Source organism: Oncorhynchus gorbuscha, unplaced genomic scaffold (assembly GCF_021184085.1).
Source record: "Oncorhynchus gorbuscha isolate QuinsamMale2020 ecotype Even-year unplaced genomic scaffold, OgorEven_v1.0 Un_scaffold_6:::fragment_4:::debris, whole genome shotgun sequence".
Classification (NCBI taxonomy): Eukaryota; Metazoa; Chordata; class Actinopteri; order Salmoniformes; family Salmonidae; genus Oncorhynchus; species Oncorhynchus gorbuscha.
Window position 1 is genome coordinate 82,831 of NW_025745435.1, and position 16,180 is coordinate 99,010.

A 16,180-nucleotide genomic window follows, 5' to 3' on the forward strand; every position below is an offset into this window, starting at 1 on the left:
AGGCAGCCTCTTATAACCATGACAATTTTACATTGTGGGACTGGGGAATTGAGACCACCTGACTACAACTGGCCCATGTCAGGAATGGGTGAATTCCAAAACCTATAGGAAAGTTTAAATGAACTGAAATGAGTACAGACTAGCCTACTTTCCCACCATCGAAAATAGGGCAAAGCAGACTTGGATCCAAAATCCTGGGGCTAGAATACATAACGTGAAACACTTGATTGGGATAGGGTTCCTCTGATCTGGTAATCCGTATATTCAGACTTGCAGCAGTGTTTTTATTGTTACAGTCTTGCTGTTTCTCTGCAATACCTACTAGGCATATGTAACAGTACTCTTACCAATGACAGTAGCCTCACTAATGGCCAACACATTTATATTGTGACTGCTTGGACCAAATACAATTGTTTTTTCTTATTCACTTAATTGACCCTAGAGAGACTCTTTATGCTGTTCTGTCAGAGCTGACTAGACATACAATTGAGAAAATGACAATAAAGATGGTCACACAATACTTGAGCTTGTGTACACATTGACAAAAAGGCCCAACACAGAAGTATCCTTTTATTATGTTGTGAGTCCCATTGAAGTCAGGACCTCGGGGCTAATGGGGATAGACGGGATGGGTTGGCCATCATAAAAGGCCCCACTCTCAGAGGACACTAGCATCAGGCCTCTCTCTACATGCTGTATATTCTGTCTACACAAAACCAGCTCACGCCCAGGGGCTACATGCATATGGCAACTAGCGAAGTCCCTTGCATTTAGTCTACAACTGGGACGACCCCCCCCCCCCACTATGGTTAGAAACGTGGCTTTGGTAAACAAGAACCCTACTGCTGTCGAACCATGGGGATAACTTCAGAATGGATGTGGGGAAGAAACACACGGGGACAATTCAATTAAAGGATGAGAAAAGGAGCACTACACTTAAATCCATGGCTACGCAGGCCCAACATACGACAGCACACATACAGTACATGTATGTACACTTCTCTTACACGAGGCACATGCATAGAAAAGCTGGGCATCCTCAGAGTCAGTTAACAAGGAGGTTTGTGTTATTTCCACTAAGCCTAACTTTTAAAATACTAAGGATTTTGAAATTGTATTGCCTAAATTGCGAAAGCAAATGGGGCACAATGATTTTCAATTATAAATGCTAACCTGTGCTCCGTTCCACAAAACAAATTACATTCCACTTTACCAAACTCCCACAAGCATGGCATAATCGCAGTGGGGTATCTTTATTTTTTCTAATTTCTCTCAGGTAGCCATACTCGTATACAACCACAATACTGAGATTAACACACATAACTATTTCCAAATCACTATCAGGCATTCCAGTCATAGTAAAGTGGAGCTTTCTAAACTTTACCACTCTAGAAAGAACCGAGTCATTAAGAGAAACAGAGCTGTCCGTAACTCTTCACCCGTCCTCCAGCACCTAAATTCCCAGGCACCCATCCGCACGGCAGCCTGGTATGCCCACCCTCTGCCTCTCCCATCCTCGCAGCAGCATCCCCGAGCACAAGGCTTGAGCCAAACAGGTTCCACAGGATAGTACCCATGCTGGCAGACTTACTCCAAATGCCACGCCATTTTTTTTTTTACATTTGTGCTTGTGACATTTGCACAACTAGCTTTTTCATTACGGAAAAATGAAGGAAAAAACAAGAGTCAAGCTTGCCCAAAGCCAAAAGCATGACTGTTTAAAAAACAAAACGCACTCCTTTAATATATTTACCCCTCCCACTGCCCTCTCTCCCAAATACCAAAAAGAGAGGAACACGTGTGAAGTGTCACATGACAGTCAGCCAGTCCTTTTTACTCCGGCGCCTCACGGTCTCTTTTTCTGACGTATAAAAACTCACTGCCTTCCTGTCAGAGTTCTGGTTTGGTCACATTTTCCAGCAGGCAGTCAAATCTATGGGGCTGAATGTAAATAGACAGCAATAGGCTTTTCTTCAGATAAGCAGAGCCCTGAGGTTCCCCATGCAAAGTGCTGTTTTAGGTTGACAGGACTCCAGAGCAGTGGAACGACCGATGACACAGGAGTAAAGGGCTCACTAACTGCCCTGTCGCCACTCACTTTGACTATTCAAAACATAGTGGGGCCCTCAGCCGTGCAGTCATCCCTGAAAAAAGCCAGGGCCACACAGTGCAGACCTTCATTCAAACTAGCTGGTGAGCAGAATGGTTACCACAACACAGCTCTCCTGGTATACAGCTAACAGAAACTGTGTGGCTTGTATTTACTTGGCTTTCTCCCACATATTGGGACAACTAACAATGGAACAGAGGAGATGTACTGACAAAGGACATGTTTGTCCTCAGGTAAAACACAGGAAAGAAATGCAGATTATGAAGCCGATAGCTGACACAAACCACACACACCTGGGATGCCCAGAATAACCAGGGTATCCATCCCTAGGCACACACCCCACCACTGACCTGGTCATACAGCTGAGAGAGAGGAGAAAGGGGGTTGGGGGGGGGCAACAGAGAAGAGTGGCCAGTCACATGAGGCCAATACTTAAAATAACCCAGTGGTGGTGATGTGCTTGTTTGTGTTCAAATAAACTTCGACCTCAGGGGGTCAGGCCCAGGCTTCAACATCCCACCCTTCCCTCAGCCCAGAGAGAGCAGAGCAGGCTGGGTTGGCCAGCGCACTAGTGCCCAGTCACTATTCAACTGGCACCTGGGTTTAAAAAAGTAGGGTTGCATCGGAAATAGCAGAGCCCCATGGAAGGGCACTGCTGCTGTGGCTGCCATGTCGTGACCCATTGGGGGAATAGCAGGAGGGAGTGAGTGGAGCAGAGTGGATGGTGCTTGAGAGAGAAAATGGACAGCATACAATCTCAATCTTCAGCACGGGTGGAAAGGGATCAGATTTGGTGAAACAGGGATGACAGCTCATCTATGAACCCTAAAGTAAAGACTAGCTGTCAGCCTGCACTACAGGTGAGGTTGAGGAAGGGGTAAGGACGGGCCAAGCAAGGAAAGGGAACTTGTCTGGGAAATTTATTGGAATGACTTGGTTCTGACTGTACATCCGTTGAAGTAAGGGAGGTTAATATTAGCAGTCAAACGGCTGCTGCCTGCCCTGGGTGATCTGACCCGACTGTGTTCCTCTTACAGAGGGATGTTAATGCCTGTTAGTGTTTCTTAGGCCCAAGTACTGGGCTGCCAAGTTAAATATTGCCCCAGTACGAACATATCATAGCAAGTTTTGTATGGTTTTCCTTTTAACTTAATCAGAGTCATCATTAATTAGAGTCAACAAAAAAATTCGCAATGTGGACATTTTTACAAAAATGCAATATAGTTGTGAAGCAGAATATCCAAAATAAACACGTCTATGGTAAAACAAAGGGTGTAGGTCGGTAAAAATAAAATAGGGATGAAATTGCCAGGGACCTCACGATACGATATCACGATACTAGTACCGATACAATAGGAATTGCGATTTTAAATTCATCACGATTCAATAGAAGTTGTGATTTGATACTGTGATTCAATAGGCCTGCCTATATGATTCTGGCATTTTGGCACAGCCGACATATCCCAATATGTAATTGTATCGATTTTCTCCCCCATCATTAGACAGAAACTAACCAACAATTCACTTATAGATAATCCCATCTGGGGCGGCAGGGAAGCCTAGTGGTTAGAGCGTTTGACTAGTAACCGGAAGGTTGCAAGTTCAAACCCCCGAGCTGACAAGGTACAAATCTGGCAGTTAACCCACTGTTCCTAGGGCGTCATTGGAAATAAGAATTTGTTCTGAACTGACTCGTCTATAAAAAGGTGAAATAAAATCTAGTCTGGCTGTTGCAGTCCCATTCATGATAACAGGGCGGGACTGCTATTGTGACAGTAAGAAATTCCATATGGCTAAAAGCAGGATCATAGGAAAATCAGCACTATCATTGACCAAACCTTGTAATCCTAAAAGCTGAAATCCACAGAGGGTAAGATTTTAATCCTTATTATCCCTGAAAATCCAGTGGGATGAAATTCTGTTTAAAACAAATACTCCCCTCTGGTTGCCCAAAGGGCAGATAATTCAGCTCATCCCCTGGTAGTGATCATGCTCATCATGTCATCTCTCAGTCTAAGATGAACAAGTCAAGCCAGTGAAGAAAATGTCATTCAGACAAATTCGGAGTCTGCTTTCGCATCCTGATTGTCAAGGCAAAACGTTAGTATTGTCACAGTCATCAAACTAACGTGTCAACTCCACTAGTCTGATACACACCGACTGAAGTCTCTGTGTAAGGCACTATATGTATACAGTTGAAGTCGGAAGTTTACATACACCTTAGCCAAACACATTTAAACTCAGTTTCACAATTCCTGACATTTAATTCTAATAAAAATTCCGTCTTAAGTCAGTTAGGATCACCACATTATTTTAAGAAAGTCAAATGTCAGAATAATAGCAGGAAATTATTTATTTCACCTTTTATTTCTTTCATCACATTCCCAGTGGGTAAGAAGTTTACATTCACTCAATTAGTATTTGGTAGCATTGCCTTTAAATAGTTTAGCTTGGGTCAAATGTTTGGGTAGCCTTCCACAAGTTTCCCACAATAAGTTGGTGGAATTTTGGCCCATTCCTCCTGACAGAGCTGATGTAACAGAGTCAGGTTTGTTGGCCTCCTTGCTAGCACATGCTTTTTCAGTTCTGCCGACAAATTTTCTACAGGACTGAGGTCAGGGCTTTGTGATGGCCACTCCAATACCTTGACTTTGTTGTCCTTAAGCCATTTTGCCACAACTTTGGAAGTACGCTTGGGGTTATTGTCCATTTGGAAGACCCATTTGCAACCAAGCTTTAACTTCCTGACTGAGGTCTTGAGATGTTGCTTCAATATATCCACATCATTTCCCTCCCTCGTGATGCCATCTATTATGTGAAGTGCACCAGTCCCCCCTGCAGCAAAGCACCCCCACAACATGATGCTGCCACCTCCGTGCTTCACGGTTGGGATAGTGTTCTTCGGCTTGCAAGCCTCCCCCTTTCTCCTCCAAACATAATGATGGTCATTATTGCCAAACGGTTTTATTTTTCTTTAATCAGACCAGAGGACATTTCTCCAAAAGGTAGGATCTTTGTCCCGATGTGCAGTTGCAAACCGTAGTCTGGCTTCTTCCTTGCTGAGCAGCCTTTCAGGTTATGTCGATATTGGACTCATTTTACTGTGGATACAGATACATTTGTACCCGTTTCCTCCAGCATCTTCACATGGTCCTTTGCTATTGTTCTGGGATTGATTTTATTAGGATCTCTTTTAGTCCCCATTTGGACTAATCTTCCAAGAGTCCTTAACACTGGGATTGATTTGCACTTTGTCTCCTTTCTGAGCGGTATGACAGCTGCGCGGTCCCATGGTGTTTATACTTGCATACTATTGTTTGTACAGATGAATGTGGCACCTTCAGGCATTTGGAAATTGCTCCCAAGGAAGAACCAGACTTGTGGAGGTCTACAATTTAGTTTGTTAAGTCTTGATAGATTTATTTTTATTTACCCATGATGTCAAGCAAAGCGGCACTGATTTTGAAGGTCGGCCTTGAAATACATCCACAGGTACACCTCAAATTGACTCAAATGATGTCAATTAGCCTTTCGGAAGCTTCTAAATCCATGACACCATTTTCTGGAATTCTCAAAGCTGTTTAAAAGGCACAGTCAATTTAGTGTATGTAAACTTCTGACTCACTGGAATTGTGATACAGTGAATTATAAGTGAAATAATCTGTCTGTAAACAATTGTTGGAAAAGTTACTTGTGTCATGCACAACGTAGATGTCCTAACTGACTCGCCAAAACTATAATTGGTTAACTTCTTGATGCACCCATCCCGTTAGAAGGATAATTTACAGCTGGATTACAGCATGCCAAATTAAAATTACTAAAAATAAATTCATGAAATCACAAATGCAATACAGCAAAACACAGATTAGTTTGTTAATCCACTGGCATTGTTACGGATACAGTTATCCTGTGTGTGTGTATCCTGTGTGTGTGTTTCTTTTCTCTCCTTCTCCCCTCACAGGTGAAAATAATCACTCCCCAATCAGTCAACAATCAATCATCAATCAGAAGACACACCTCCTATTTCCTGACCTATCAGTTCCTTCCCCATGGTTTAAAAACCCCATCTTTTGTTTGTTCTAAAGCTCAGCTCAGCTCAATCTCTAGCTAAATCTCTAGCTCAATCTCTCTGTAAATGCCATGTCTGTAGGTCTCTGTGTTTCTCTCGCTTTGTATCTTAACCTCTCTTTTGTTTAAAGCACCTCCATAGCACTTTGTCATCACCTGTGAGTATTGTTTTTGGTTATGGTGTTTGTTTGTTGCTGGTGGGAAAAAGGGGAAACCAAGACAAGTCGCCCATGGGCATACACTACCCGTAGGTGAACTTTGTTAAATACACTAGTTAGAACTGGGCGGACCACCCACTGTATTTTTAGTTAGTTAGTTAGCTGTTAAAGTAGGCTAGTCTAGCTTAGGGGTGTGTTTTTGTATATTTATTGTTTCTTTCCTTGGGTCCAGCTCAGCCCCTTTTCCTGCTCCCCCCATTACCGTGTGTTTATAAATAAACCTGGAGTTTGACGGTAGATTTCTGTTGTCGTGGTTATTTCGTTCACACTTTTACTTTGTCACAATAATAATTTGCATGAGTTATGTTACGGGTCTCATTACCATCCCCCCTAGACTGTCGGGCCAAAAGGGATTCGTAACAAGCATGTCAGATTTCAATAAAGCTTTTCAGTGAAAACTAACATCTCTCTCAGTAGACAAAATATTACAAACAGCTAGCCGCCAAGTAGATTGGTCACGAAAGTCAGAAAAGCAATAAAATTAATTGCTTACCTTTGATCTTCTGAAGTTTGCACTCACGAGACTCCCAGTTACACAATAAATGTTCCTTTTGTTCCATAATGATTTTTATATCCAAAATATCTCCATTTGTTTGGTGCGTTCAGAAATCCACATCGCAGACAAATTCCAAATAGTATCCGTAATGTTCAGAAACAAGTCAAAATGTTTTTTTAATAATCAATCCTCAGGTTGTTTTTTTCAATATATAATCGATAATATATCAACCGGGATTTTAGCTTCGTCAATAGGAGACACACAATGGCTGCTCCATAACTATTTACACTGACGTGATGTGATCTTTCTCGCTCATTTTTTCAAAATAAAAGCCTGAAACTATGTCCAAAGACTGTTCGCAACATGGGGAAGCCTTAGGATAAGAAATCTGGATGATATCCCTTTAAATGGAGGAAAGGCATTCAATGGAACATGGAGCTTTCAAAATAGAGGCCACTTCCTGGTTGAATTTTCCTCAGGTTTTCACCTGCAATATCAGTTCTGTTATACTCACAGACAACATTTTTGACAGTTTTGGAAACTTTAGAGTGTTTTCTATCCTAATCTGACAATTATTTGCATATTGTAGGTTCTGGGCCAGAGAAATTGGCCGTTAAAATGTTGGGAAATTTTCATCCAAAAATCTAAATACTGCCCCCTACACTCAACAGGTTGTGGAGTGGTTGAAAAATGAGTTTAAATAGCCTCCCTCCTTGTTCCTGCCAAAAATCAAAATGAGGCAGTGGATCATGTATGGTAACAGCGGAGTCGCATTCACACAATGAAATATGCACATTTAGATGAGTTAAAGTCTTTTAGACAACAGCTTACATGAAATGACACAGAAGGGGACGTAGATTTGTGCAAAGCATCTCCTGATGTTCTACTGGAGGTGTGTGGTGTTCTGACCTGTAAGTAACTTTGAGATGAGAGCTATGAGATCAGAGAGCCTGGAGGCCTGAATACTGTAGTCACTGATTAGACTCAATCACACTTCCATGATGAGAGAAACCACAGTGGTGCTAAGATTTCTGTGAGTAAGACTGAGAAATTAGGTGAAGACTATTTCAGGTCACATTTTTGTTATTTAAGCAGGGGGGGGGGGATTCTGGTTAAGACATAGCAGTGAATACATATTTAAGGACCAAAAGGCTTCAGTCTGCTTGATGACCAGTACCCTGTAGGTATAGGCACCAATTGTTGTTCAAAGCGAATCAAGACAAACGAAAATCAAAACCACGTTCAATAAATGAATAAGTTAAGTTATGGCAGAAGTGGGCCAATGCATCTCTTACAAGCAATACGATATTTCACAATGCCCCTCTCATCCACAGGACATGCTTTGCTCCAAGTCACATTAACTTATTTAAGTCTAGAAAAGACATGTAGGACTAGCCTATAATCAAAATGTGACAATGGTAAAGGAGCAGACCCAGTACACTGATATTTTAGTTCATAGATACAGCAAGCATTCACTTTTTATTTGGATAACATTTTTATCAAAAACATATGACACATACAAAAGATCACTGAACAACAAAGTTGGCAAATATGTACAAAAATCTATGAATTTTTGTATCTTAAATCATTACCTAGACACATATCCTCAAATGGATTGGTGAGGAAGACTGCTCTACCGTTTCCAGAAAATAACTCGCCATTCATTTTCTGTATTCAGGGCTTTGCTGGTGACACTGATTTATTTAGAATTCAAGGCACACTTAACCAGCATTGCTACCATAGCATTCTGCAGCAATAAGCCATCCCCTATGGTTTGTGCTTAGTGGGTCTATAATTTGTTTGTCAAAAGGACAATGGCCCAACACACCTCCAGGCTGTGTAAGGGCTATTTGACCAATAAGAGTTTTGAAGAGTGATGCTTTAGATGACCTGGCCTCCAATCAACCGACCTCAACCCAATTCGGAAGGTTTGGGATGAGTTGGACCGCAGTGAAGGAAGATAAGCCAATAAGTGCTCAGAATATGTGGGAACTCCTACCAGACTGTTGGAAAAGCATTCCAGGTGAAGCTGGTTGAGAGAATGCCAAGAGCGTGTAAAGCTGTCAAGGAAAGGGGTGGCTACTTTGAAGAACCTCAAATCTAAAATATATATTTTGATTTGTTTAACACTTTTTTGGTTACTACATGATTCCATATGTGTAAATTCACAGGTGATGCCTTCACTACTTTTCAACAATGTAGAAAATAGTAAAACTGAAGGAACCTACTCATTCAAGGGGTTGAGTATAAACTTGACTGGTACACACACAAACTCAGCAAAAAAAAGAAACATCCCTTTTTCAGAACCCTGTCTATCAAAGATAGTTTACAGATCATCATTGTAAAGGGTTTAAACACTTTCCTATGCTTGTTCAATGAACCATAAACAATGAACATGCACCTGTGGAACGATCGTTAAGACACTAACAGCTTATAGACGGTAGGCAATTAAGGACACATTTATGGCCTTTCTACGGACTCTGGAAAAACACCAAAAGAACGATGCCCAGGGTCCCTGCTCATCTGCGTGAACGTGCCTTAGGCTTGCTGCAAGGAGGAATGAGGATTGCAGATGTGGCCAGGGCAATAAACGTCAATGTCCGTACTGTGAGACGCATATGACAGCGCTACAGGGAGACAGGACGGACAGCTGATCGTCCTCACAGTGGCAGACCACATGTAACAACACCTGCAAAGGATTGGTACATCCGAACATCACACCTGCGGGACAGGTACAGGATGGCAAAAACAACTGCCCGAGTTACACCAGGAACGCACAATCCCTCCATCAGTGCTCAGACTGTCCGCAATAGGCTGAGAGAGGCTTGACTGAGGGCTTGTAGGCCTGTTCTAAGGCAATAACATTGCCTATGGGCACAAACCCACCATTGCTGGACCAGACAGGACTGGCAAAAAGTGCTTATCACCGACGAGTCACGGTTTTGTCTCAAGGGTGGTGATGGTCGGACTCACGTTTATCGCCAAAGGAATGAGCGTTACACCATTACAAGAGGCCTGTACTCTGGAGCAGGATCGATTTGGAGGTGGAGGTTCCGTCATGGTCTGGGGCGGTGTGTCACAGCATCACCGGACTGAGCTTGTTATTGCAGGCAATCTCAACGCTGTGCGTTACAGGGGAGACATCCCCCTCCCTCATGTGGTACCCTTCCTACAGGCTCATCCTGATATGACCCTCCAGCATGATAATGCCACCAGCCATACTGCTCATTCTGTGTGTGATTTCCTGCAAGAGAGGAATGTCAATGTTCTGCCATGGCCAGCGAAGAGCCCGGATCTCAATCCCATTGAGCACGTCTGGGACCTGTTGGATCGGAGGACTCAGGCCATTCCCCCCAGAAATGTGCGGGAACTTGCAGGTGCCTTGGTGAAAGACTGGGGTAACATCTCACAGCAAGAACTGGGAAATCTGGTGCAGTCCACGAGGAGGAGATGCACTGCAATACTTAATGCAGCTGGTGGCCACACCAGACACAGACTGGTGTTACTTTTGATTTTGACCCCCACTTTGTTCAAATGGACAATGACCCCAAGCATACTTCCAGAGTTGTGGCAAAATGGCTTAAGGACAACAAAGTCAAGGTATTAGAGTGGCCATCACAAAGCCCTGACCTCAATCCTGAAGAATATTTGTGGGCAGAACTGAAAAAGCGTGTGTGAGCAAGGAGGCGAACAAACCTGACTCAGTTACACCAGCTCTGTCAGGAGGAATGGGACAAAATTCATCCATTATTTTGGAAGTTTGTGGAAGGCTACCTAAAAAATTTGACCCAAGTTAAAAAATTTAAAGGTAATGCTACCAAACACTAATTGAGTGCATGTAAACTTCTGACCCACTGGGAATGTGATGAAAGAAATAAACGCTGAAATAAATCATTCTCTATTATTTCGGCATTTCACGTTCTTAAAATGAAGTGGTGATCCTAACTGACCTAAGACAGGGAATTTTTACTAGGAATAAATGTTTAAATGTATTTGGCTAAGGTGTATGTAAACTTCCGACTTCAACTCTATCTATACACACACACACACACACATATACATATATATACATACACACACTACTTTAATACCGTACATCAAAATGAAACATAGTTGTATTGGAAGAATACTGACTCAAATACATAGTGTTAAAACATTAACTGTTCTTCATATGAATGAGATTTATTTAAGTCGAGAGTGCCATTACATATTTGTACACGTAGACAGAATATTTCTGAATGTAGAAGCTCACAGGCAAATATTCAAGATGTCCCACACACCACACTATCAACACCGGTTTCACTTTAATATAATTTGAATCATTTATTCATGCATTATAAAGTCGCATATTTACTACCAACTCTGTATATTAAGAAACATTCCCAATATCTATTATGGTAAACCTGAATACATCCGATGCTGGGCTGCTGTCTTTCAGTCTGGGTAAAAAAGCGGTGTGGAAAAAGGCTTTGAACGCCATCTTGTTCGTTGCAGCTGCCTGGGCCCTGAATACAGGAACCCATTCATTCAGGGGGGGGGGGAGAGGGGGACTAACGAAATGAATTCATCTTTGTGAAGCAAGAATTACAAATAGCCCTTTTCAAAGAGGGAAATGTTTAACGCTAGGAAATAACTACAGGGGAAAACCGAAACTACAACCGCCCTATATTGTTTTTCAAAATGTAACAAATCTGAGATTTTTCTTTCACCCAGAGTTCGATAATGGCAACATCGTTACTACTCGTTCTCAACATTGTGCGACAATATCTGGTCCAATGGAACTGAAAGTCCCGCGCGTTAAAATGTTTGCATAATATGTCGCATCCCTACATTTTTATTTATATAGTTACAAACTAACAAGATTAGGTGCTTCCTCATTTTAAGCGAACGTTACTCATTTCCTCTAGTCTACTCCATTAAATATTCACACTGGAGCAGCATTACTATTTAGTTGTAACCACTTGGACACTAGCTAATAGACACATGGCAAGGGTGAACAGATTGTCGAAATCCAATTAACGTTAGTTTACTACATCTCTATATCATTAAACGTCGAGGATCAAATTAAATGCACCGTACACGAATAAAGTAGCAAGCTGGCTAACCAGACTACTGCTTACTAGCAACACTTTCTACTTAACTAACGTTAGCTAGCTAGGCGACAGCGTTAGAATGGACACAAAACGAATGTCCCAGCAGCAACTAGCTAACGTTACATCTTGGTTGGCTCCTTTTGGAAGGCAAACAACCACTGCCTTGCTAACCAGCAAACGTAGGCTGTAACGTTATGGCTTTTTAGTGTCTATGTCAGGTATGGACTACGAAAAAGTGGGGATCGTAGAAGCTAGCTGTCGGCTCCAGCGTTGGTGTACCAGACACTTGTAGTCTCACGGACTTGTATTAAATTCTAAAAAATCCTCTACGGGGTAACCATATCACTTAATCCTTGCAAAAATACAAAGTCAGATATATCAGAACGTTATGCATCAGCATCTGTCATTTGGTACAGTTGTATTTAACTAGCATTTAAAATAACTAGCATTGCTAATTTACTAGTTAGCTACTGTAAATAGCCATCTATGGAATGTCGGTCAACCAACATATTCATCTTTTCAAATCCAATTTACAGTAGGCTGAATCCACTCACACCATTTCATTAGTTGGCTACAGTACGTTTGCTATTTTGCTAACTTTAGTTAAATGAGTGACAGGCAGTGCAACTCAGAAAATCAGATGTTGACAGTAGTTACCTATCGTTAACTAGCTATCGATCGATCTTAGCAACTAGTACTAACTACAACTAGTTTAAGCTTAAATTTAGCTGCTAGTAAGATAGCTAACGTTTGTTAGCTTGCTAGCCCACTCAATGTACAGTATTGCAAAACATCTCAAGTTAAACCCCAGCCACCGTAAATAACTAACCCGCACTATAAATTGTTTTAAACGTTTGCATTAAGTTACTGTTATATACTGTGAGTAGCTACGGCCACAACTCAAAGTAGTTCAACATCGAATCATTTAACGTGAGTGTATTGTCGGTCAACTATTTAGTTAGTTACCTACCCCCACCACCGTCGCAGTAAAGGCAGATTCAACCAGCGAGTCACTCAACCCAATTTAGCTAACCCCTTTCGCCTGGCTTCCTAGCTAGTTAGACACCGTAAACCAAGGCAGGCTAACTTACATCTTTAAAAAAATAACATGTCAATCCTCCGTCCCAAATTATAACTTACCCGTTTTCAGTCGAGGGTATCCGTTGTTTATATCGCATAGACTGGAAACAGCGAAGATCGACTCCTCTCCGCCTACTAGCACACAGACTAGAGCTAGCAAGCTATCGAGGAGCGGCACTCCCCGAACCCAGCTTTCGATCCGCCAAGGGGAGACACACCAGCACAATGATGAGGCAATGTTAACCCTACCAACTGCTTTGTGGAACAACAATGCGTTTGAGTCTAGGGACGGTCTTCTAAGTCACAACAACCTCTTTCCAATCTTCTGTCCGTGTTTTCCCCACCGTTGTTCCCCTATTCACTACTTATTCACACAAGTAATATCTCAAACTCTTCCTACTGCCCTCAAACAGCAGCGATGGGCGCGGTAACCCTGCTCTCAGCTCTAGGAAACCCCACGTTACGGGTGCGTCATAACGCACGGCAAAGGGTCGTCTTCCCTTAAAAAATCTGGGCCTTGGTCATTTGGCTGGTAGCTAGTGTAATAGAAAACCAAAATATTGGCTTTTCATGTGATTTTAGTTTGTACTCCAATGAATGGGTGTTAACATTAAAGGGATAGTTCACCCATATTACAAATTGACATATTGGTTTCCTTACCATGTAAGCAGTCTGTGGACAATGTATGACAACAATCCATGCTTGGGTTTCCCTGGCACTGTTTCCACATGCTAACGTCTTAGCATTTGTTGCACAAATCACATTATTGTCATGGGACCGATATTAGCATTTTTTCCACGCTTCATGTTCAAAACATCTATAAGTTAGTTTGTTGAGCTTCACAATAACTTGTAGATATTTTTGGATGATTTGGACATGATGGGCCAAAAATGCTAATACCAGTTGCTAGTTGCTACAACTATGTTTGGCCTTATAAATTATTGATAAATACCCATTGATTCTTGAAGAATATAACTTACAAATGCCTCATGTGCGTAGTTTAACTGTCATACCCCATCAGAACCCAAAGTATAAGGTTGTTTTACTCCAATGTTTGTAAACATTGTAAATGTTGGTTAAAAACATGGTTAAAACTATCATTTTGATTTCATGGATTTTATAGCTCTGTCTATGAATTTGAGAGTGGTTACATTTCTCCAGGCCCATCCCTCAGCTTTTTACCAAAACAAAGTTGGGGTGCCGACTTTGTTATTGTTTCAATTAAGGTCTAGCTTTAATAGAGAAAACAGAAGTACCAGTGAAAGCAAAAATTGTCAGGGGACTATACCATCTCTGTTCTCTCTGTAGAAGAACATATAATAATATAATAATAATAATAATAATCAGTCTACACAGAGACAGCAGATCATTATCACCAGCAGCTAGTGTGTGTAATAGCGCTCAGAGGAAGGGCTGATGATGCTCAGTGGGTTAAGATGTTACTTAGACACCTGGAACACAATATCCCCTCATCCATTACCCAGGGGAGAGAGAGAAAGCCTCATCCCTCCCATAATGTGACCCTCCGATGGGGAGACAGCGGCATCAACAAACCCCTCTCCTGGAGCTTAAGTTCATTAAAGGCCCAGGGCAGTCAAAATTGTGTTTTCCTGTGTTTCTTAAAATATTGTACAACATCTGATGCAACTAACACTGTAAAAGTGTGAAAAAATGTGGTCATTGTTAGTTTCTGATAGTTGGTTGTTGAAAATACAATTTACACAGGATCTTCTAATCAGCCGGTTTTGCATAGGGGGAATATTGGCTTCACCAGGCGGTATAGGTTAATATACCAATGACAAAGAGAGTTTCAAACCTCTCTGCCAATAACAGCTAGTTTTCAGGTAAGATAACCCTTCCATTAGGTTCCTCCAATTCGGTCCCTCACTCAGACCACTCCCAGACCGTCCTAGCAAAATTGTTGCTTGAGACTTTATTTTGTTAAGCTATATTTGTGGCTTTTTGACAATTTTAAGGGAAAACTATTACAGTAATGTACTTAATTGTCACCCAGAAAGGATTTTATATTGAAATAAAACATCTACATTGGGCCTTTAGGATCAATGATACTTCTGTATAACCAGACATCCTCTACTACCCTACCCAGACTCTGGGGCTTATCTGCTGTGAAGTATAGACAGGATAATTTGTGCAAATGCTTCATTCTAGTAAATCATAAAATAAAATGTTGCTATTAGCTCGAGACAGAGCCATGATAATCATGGAAAACTACACTAACGCTGTTCTGAGAATATAAAATGCATCCTACCCATGCATCAGAATTATTTACATTTTTTGTCAGGCTGTAGGTATGTAGGTGTGTTACAGGACTATAGTGTGTGTGTGCTATATTGGCAGGCACACACCTTCTACGAGGTCACCTGAGTCTACATATCTCTGCAATTTCCTGTGTTGCTCAGGTCACTTTTGAGGCCTGAATGCACTGAGTGACAACACACAGCTCTCGTCCAGAGGAAATTATGGCACTGTTCAGTATACTGTACAATGTGCTCACAGAGATGACACCGGCACAATTAACTCTCTGCTATCATATGGGCCACTAGTGGTAACATGATGCACACCCCAGTCAGCCTGGACCATTTGTATGTCATTATATCTGAGCAGTGTTATGAGGGTTATTGGGTCAGTGAAGTGTTTATTTTACTGAAATGCAACCCTGTTTAAGTACTTTGAAACTTATATTTTGGTATTTGTTTAATTAGTCCCAATGTTGATACAGCCCCAAAATGTTTTACATGCCAACAATCAAGTTTTCAATATATATAACTTTCAAAATACAGAAAGTGTCACAGATTTACACCAAACTCTGAGTGTGTGTGTGTGTGTGTGTGTACTGCATACATTTGAGCGGATACCTCTGTAAAACATACACCTTGTGGAGTGTATGTAGAGACTGCTATCTCTTCAGCCAACACCTCTGAGTTAATTTGGTGGCTGGTTCCAGAGGGACTCATCTGCACAGCCCAGCCCATCTCAGCTAGACCTGAGTGCTGGTGAGATTTAGTTGCCCTGGCTACACTGTCTGCATGCATGTGTTGTGAAGCTAATGCCATATGCCCCAGGGAACCTTTTCAAAGATTGTCTGACTTGCATT

General features: G+C 41.7%; 1 protein-coding gene across 1 annotated transcript in view; it reads right to left on the minus strand.

Moving 5' to 3' along the window:
* Positions 1-13,513, minus strand: part of LOC124019000 (guanine nucleotide-binding protein G(I)/G(S)/G(T) subunit beta-1) — a 49,244-nt gene extending 35,731 nt beyond the window's left edge. The window contains exon 1 of the mRNA XM_046334328.1: positions 13,126-13,513. The gene's annotated coding sequence lies outside the window, so the exon portion shown is untranslated. The remainder of the gene's footprint in view (positions 1-13,125) is intronic.
* Positions 13,514-16,180: the final 2,667 nt, after the last annotated feature.